The sequence below is a fragment of the Palaemon carinicauda genome, chromosome 12 (genome assembly GCF_036898095.1).
Source record: "Palaemon carinicauda isolate YSFRI2023 chromosome 12, ASM3689809v2, whole genome shotgun sequence".
NCBI classification, from domain to species: Eukaryota; Metazoa; Arthropoda; class Malacostraca; order Decapoda; family Palaemonidae; genus Palaemon; species Palaemon carinicauda.
The window spans coordinates 77,914,682-77,922,181 of record NC_090736.1 but is presented as its reverse complement, the minus strand read 5'-3'; positions in this window follow the sequence as shown (position 1 = coordinate 77,922,181).

The following is a 7,500-nucleotide window of genomic DNA, read 5'->3' as shown; positions in this document are numbered from 1 at the left end:
CTTTCATGTAAATACACATACACTGGCGTCATTTTAACGCATTTTTTTAATAAAAAAAAATAGTTGTAGATCACTGTACAGCCAATTGTAAATACAGATTTACTGAAAAGAATTATGCTTACACTATTTATAAGGGCTTACTGTCTTGTCTACTTATTACTGTTGATAACAAACAATGAAAAAATAATGAAAACATATCCAAGTTACATGTGAGCTGGTTAACCTTATTCTTAACCATTTTCTGAGATATGTTAAAAAACAATTCATACAAAATGCATTTTTCACGGTGATAGAAAATATATAAACAAATGCAAATCAGGTAACCTAAAATGATTTGCTGGTAAAATTTTTAGACCCTTTGAAATGCGATGAGTTACTGAAAGACCCCAGAAGACTTCCTCCACCTAGGTAAACCTCAAAAAAAGAAAATGAAATTTTTTTTTGCCGTGACAGTTGTTTGAAATTGAAAAATTATAATAATGTATACATAACTTTATCCCTTTTTAACGAATGTAATGATTCATTTTTGAGTCTATGAACTATAAAAAATGGGTTACGTTGTTACACAAACGTAGTTCATCTTATTCTGTTTTAATTTTTAAATAATAATTCCTTATTTTAAATAAAGACTGGTCTCGCTGTGTTGTTCTCGGTCATTAAAACGTTTTTCTTTTACGACAAGAGGTTTTCGTTTGATGACTGGGAAATGATTTAACACAGATTCCAGACTTTAAATTCCCCCTAGAGTGAATCGAGTGGGCTGATCCCGGTTTCCTCATGGGTCATAACTGGTGTGTTCTTATAACAATTTAATCAACTACTAAGGAAAAAACTAAACAGAATAGTGTATTATTATGACGTTATATTCATCCACATTTTAAAAATGGTGAAGTATAACTTAAAACAAAATAAAATATTAAGAAAAGGAAAAGAAAAATCTACAGAAGTGAAATGCAACTATACATGAAAGAGATGATATGCACAAACCAACGGCCATAGAATAGAAGCAAACGATGAAACTGAATCAGAAGCAAACATGACACGTAACTACATATCTGTCCAGCCAATCCACTAGGGATCCCCAGCATCAGTAACAGGTGGGGGGGGGGGGGGGTTGAGCAATTTGTCTCTTACGGACCCCAGTAGCAGTTAACTCTGTCAGACAATTGGATGGAAATCAATCTGGAAATTTGATGGTACTTGTTTCCCAGTCATCTATAATTTGTTCATGTCTCTTTATATATATATATATATATATATATATATATATATATATATATATATATATATATATATATATATATACATGCACACACACACTCATATATATATATATATATATATATATATATATATATATATATATATATATATATTCTTCTTCTTTAGCTATTTCCCCTTACATGGAGTAGTATAAAAGTTTGTTAACCATGAGGTTTTCATCAAGTATTAACTGGGCGAGGTAGGTACCGCGACGCCTTCCATGTGAGGCTCATCTGCCAACAGTCTTTTCCGACCACGACCTATTTCTGGGTGAAATGTGTACCTGGCACGTAAACGAATGCGGTAACAGTAGACAAGTTTGGAAAGGCCACAACACTTGCAATCTAAAAATAAAGACTGGGTTAAAAACAAATGGATAACCTTTTCTCTTGCTACAGACGACAATGGTAGAATGCGCAAGGTCAAAAACCCTGATGCGCAATCCAACCAAATTCACTATAAACTAGAGTCAACTATGAATTACAAAGAGCGTCAGTTTGTCCTTAATATAAGACGAACCCTGTTTTCATCAAGGCCCATTCAAGCCTGACATGGATTTTTTTTCATGAATCGTGGAAAACATTTCCAGAGAAGACTCAACATGCTTGCAAACCTGACCTGAATAAAATATGAGGTGATTCTTAACTCTGATTTTGCAGTCAGGCAGTTTTTGTTCTTGGGCAGATGGATGAGATTCCAGGTTAGCCTGTGACCTACTGATCCGCTTTGAGTGATTAAAAAAAGTCAAAGGCAATGCGATGGTTTAATCAAGAATTTCTCTTTATTTGAATAATGGTGACACAAAGATGCACCTATTTAATAATCTTCAAAATATCTTCAAACATATTTGTGCGTTATATAATATTAAAAAAATATGGATACAAATACATAATATACAATACTTTTTGATATTGATAATAACATTCCATATTTGAATAAAATTGTTAAGAATATTATTGGACAATGATGGTCATTGAGGAGGAAAAAGATCCTGTCGCTAGGCGAAGGTAAGAGAGAGAGAAAAAAAGAGAGCGTGGAGAAGAGATTTGAAATAGAGAAGATTAAACAAGAGATCAGAGGAGATTTTCCCCTTTATCCCAATACACAAAACAGCACCAACTCTTGAACTATTTCGTGATAACCAATATGCAACGCCTATAGGTTTCAGAAACTCTCTCTCTCTCTCTCTCTCTCTCTCTCTCTCTCTCTCTCTCTCTCTCTCACAACTCGAGGCATTGTCTGGAGCACTGAACTGGATATCTGAAGACCATCGTTCGAGTCTAGGACGATAAAAATTAACATAGTTGGGTGCGTTCCTTGCAACAGAGTATGACTGTTCACCTAAGATGTTAATTATGTACCTATAGTCAATTCATTTTAGTGAGGCAGATTTGTACCGACTCGTAGGGGTGCCCTTTTAGCTCGGAAAAGTTTCCTAGTCGCTGATTGGTTGGACAAGTTAATTCTAACCAATCAGATAGCAGGAAACCTTTCTGAGCTATTACAGCACCCCTGCGATTCAGTGCAAATGCACCTCATTAACAAAAATTGAGTATAGTGGTTAGTCAATCATTTCAAGTTCGAGGTTTAGGTACTGGAGAATGAAAGAAAGACACATGTGTAATTGAAAAAAAAAAAGATGTGGGGGGGAGGAATTGACTCTTATCCCACGAGGATGAAAACACTGGAGAGATATTTTCAAGCATATACAATCCATTAAGCAATATATTTAGTGGTATGCAGACCGTTTGTCGAAAGACAACTCGTCGATAACAATTGGTCGAACAAACAACAGGTCGAACTGACAATTAGTACAACGACAATTCGTACAAAAACTTAATATAAAGATTTATAAAAAAAAAAAAAAACCATTTGTCCTTTAATTTATTTGGTTAATACAAAGAATTTTGTTTTAAATAAAATAGGTAAATCTAAGACGAGAAAAAATCTGAAACCTTAATATTTGCATTAAAGTGTAAATATGAATAATTCCGTTAATTCTATATATTATATGCAACTGCTTTTAGGAAAATGTAATCCTTCGCCTCTGTTGTAATTACGTACATATATTTTCAAACTCCCATTTACTTGAACATAAGTATTGATGTTTCTATAAATATGCATTTCCATTCTAATATATATATATATATATATATATATATATATATATATATATATATATATATATATATATATATATATATATAAATATATATATATATATATATATATATATATATATATATATATATATATATATACACATATATATAAATATATTACTACGTCGCTACTTTTGAATTTTTTTCTCTGTAAAGTGTATGTGTATATACATACATATATATATATATATATATATATATATATATATATATATATATATATATATATATATATATATATATATATATATGCGTAAAAAATCACAGGAAAACGTGATGCTCAGATGCAGAAGAACCACAGGGAAAATGAAAATACGAAATATACGCTTAAGTCCTGACTAGTTTCGGGATACTTCTTCAGAGGACTGATTTATTGAGAGAGGTTTCTTTACATTTTATAGGGAAAGCGAACGGACGAACATACATATAGAGATTTAGAGAACAATGACACTCCCTTACATGTATATATATATATATATATATATATATATATATATATATATATATATATATATATATATATATATATATATATATATATATATATATATATATATATATGTATGTTTGTGTATGCTTTGCTTATTTATTTATATAGATAAGGCTACCGTGTTTTCATATAAATAAACTGTACTGAAAGTAAAGAAAAAACAAGAATATACTCGCCACTAGAAATGACCCTTTTGACAGGTGTCTAATGAGCTTGGGGACTCCTCCTACTTAACACCTGACTCAAGCCCAGGTAGCTGGTAAGGGAGTGTCATTGTTCTCTAAATCTCTATATGTATGTTCGTCCGTTTGCTTTCCCTATAAAATGTAAAGAAACCTCTCTCAATAAATCAGTCCTCTGAAGAAGTATCACGAAACTAGTCAGGACTTAAGCGTATATTTCGTATTTTCATTTTCCCTATGGTTCTTCTGCATATATATATATATATATATATATATATATAATATATATATATATATATATATATATATATATATATATGTATATATATATTTATATATATATATATGTATATATATATATATATATATATATATATATATATATATATATATATATATATCTTAGGTTTCCTCTCATAAGGTTTATTTGCATTTTCTTTACATTTTATTATTTAGATTCTTGAATAACTTGTGACAAAGGTGCTACTTCTATAAGAATTCGTTTTACTCACAATAATAAGAAGCAAATGAGTCTGTCATCACTCATTAATGAAAGTAAAAATATAAGTAAAAGTCTGCCTGTCTGTCTGTCTGTGTGACATTTCCACACCACTCATTAATGAAAGTACAAATAGAAGTAAAAGTCTGCCTGTCTGTCTGTCTGTGTGACATTTCCACATCATTCATTAATGAAAGTACAAATAGAAGCCAAAGTTTGGCATTTCCACATCACTTAATAGTGAAGGTAAAAATAGAAGTAAAAATCTGTATCTGTCTATCTATGTGATATTTAAGTATCATTTTCCAATGAAGTCTCTTATTCTGTCTATCTGTCTGATGCTTCAATATCAATTATTACTGAAGGTACAGATAGAAGTATAGGTCTGTCTGTCTGGCATTTCCATATCAATTATTAATTTAGGTACAAACAGAAGTAAAATCTCGTCTGCCTTCCTGACATTTCCCTATCACTTATTAATGAAGGTACAAATAAAGGTAAAAGAAGTGAAATATCAAATTTCAGATCATTCAAAACATTTGCTTCCCTTTGACATTCAAGACAAAATATAGTTCTTTCAAAAGAGGAAATGAAAAATAAGAATGTCCATGAAATTGTAGCTGGAACAATAATAGGTAGACTTAATTACGCCTACCAAAGAAAGGCAAAATTTGGTTGAATTCATTGACATTTGCGCTTTTTAACGATATTTCTCAATTTCCTGTGTAAATGACCATTATCTCTCTCTCTCTCTCTCTCTCTCTCTCTCTCTCTCTCTCTCTCTCTCTCTCTCTCTCTCTCTCATGAATGCCGATGATACATAAATTTGAATAACCAACAAAAATGTTGTTAAAGCCTTAGGACATTGTCAATAAGTCAACATAAAAAGGCATTACAACATACATAAAACAAACGCTATGAATCTTTTATGAGATGTATCAGTTAAGAATTCCTCTCGCTTCCCCAAGCAATATTGGACGAAGAACTTTGATGGACAAGAGGAAGGCAATTCTGATAACGCCACTGCAATATTTTGAGTGTGGGACGGTGAAAAATGAAGGGAGGGCGAATCATGACATCTTCACTATAAAATATAGTCGTTTCTCTTATATAGCAAATTCTTAGACGCATAATCATGGTAAAATGTATAACAACGTTGATATTATTCTTTTTAGTAACATGTAGCAATTATTTTTATTCATTTATTGATAGGTTATGAAAGCTACGTCAATGGTCAAACAAATATTTTCTGTGTTTAATATTCTACTCTCGCCTTAAGCACACAGTCTCTCAATATCATATAGATAAATAAATATGAAAAAAGATAATCAAACTACAAATTCAATAATATGTTTACGATATTGATGTGTATATCTATTGACAAGTTATATTACGATGTTGATGTGTACATCTATTGACAAGTGACTCCCAATTATAAATACTAAAAAATAAAACATTATTTATGATCGGTTTCATTTAAAATAACAGTTGGAACTGGATTTTAAAGAATAGAAAAAAGGTTACAATATACATTGACTTTACTAAGACTATACGTAAGACAATAATGTTCTTTTGATTTGATCATTCCTCCCCAAGAAAAATAATAGTTTATACTGAAGTATATTCGTTATGGTATGTAACGCTCAGAATTTTGATAATCTATAAACAAAACAATAATAATTTACCACTTCACTAGTCTTCGTCAACTTATGTTCCCTATAAACACATTCCTCAAAACAAAAGACCAAATTACCACATTTCATATTATAAACTATTTTTGAAATTAATGCTTGCAGTGTGCCTTGGGTGACACACACTAAGGTTCCCAAGCTCTACTACTTACTGCTTTTACTTCCCACTTAGTTGTACAACTTCTTTAATTAATCATATAAGAAGAATTAATATTACTTGTTAATGTAAGAGATTTAATTCATTTGTCCAATCTAAATGCATCAATAATAATAATAATAATAATAATAATAATAATAATAATATTAATAATAATAATAATAATAATAATAATAATAATAATAATAATAATAATCAAGTAAAAACTTCGATGCAGGTAACAATTAATTTAACTTTACATAAAAAGGGAAATACAACTTGAGACTGATTACAAAAACTCTCGTGTCTCTCTTCGGGAAAACTGGAACAACTACGCTTAAAAGTTTTTCCAGTCCCGGAAATCCAACGTCCAGAAGTTTGAAAACAGCAATAGAAATATTACTGGATTATTCTCTTTTCTTAGAACCGCAAACCGAATAACAATAATGATAAATAGTAAAAGGAAGAAACATGAAAGCATTCCGGTATTTGATTGCAGTCAATAATACACAAAATTGTCGACAAAATGACTTTGTTTTTCCTCCATTAATGGATGAATGTTCTTCCACTAGCAATAACTATCATAACAGTGTATCTATTTTAATCAAAGATAAAGAGATCTAATGATCTAATTAAGTAGCTTAATCAAATGAGTATGACCTTCAAAAGGAGAATCACACTAACGATCTTGTAGGGCGTAGATAGCGCTCTCTCTCTCTCTCTCTCTCTCTCTCTCTCTCTCTCTCTCTCTCTCTCTCTCTCTCTCTCTCTCTCTCTCTCTTTGAAGGGGTTTTGAAAAGGATTTCTAGGAAAAATAAGAAACAATTGCAGACATGTAACATGTAAACTAAACCGTGATATCGCTTCAATACACTGGTAAAAATATTTGAGTACAGAAGAACCTCTGTCAACAATAACCTTTACCATATTCACTCACATTGTACATACCGGATACCAAACATACTATTCCGATAAGAAATATTGGCAATTGAAAGACTTAAAATAAAACTTATCAGAAATGACGATAAAAATCATGTGGATAAAATTATATACAAATAAGAATAATAAAAACCATAA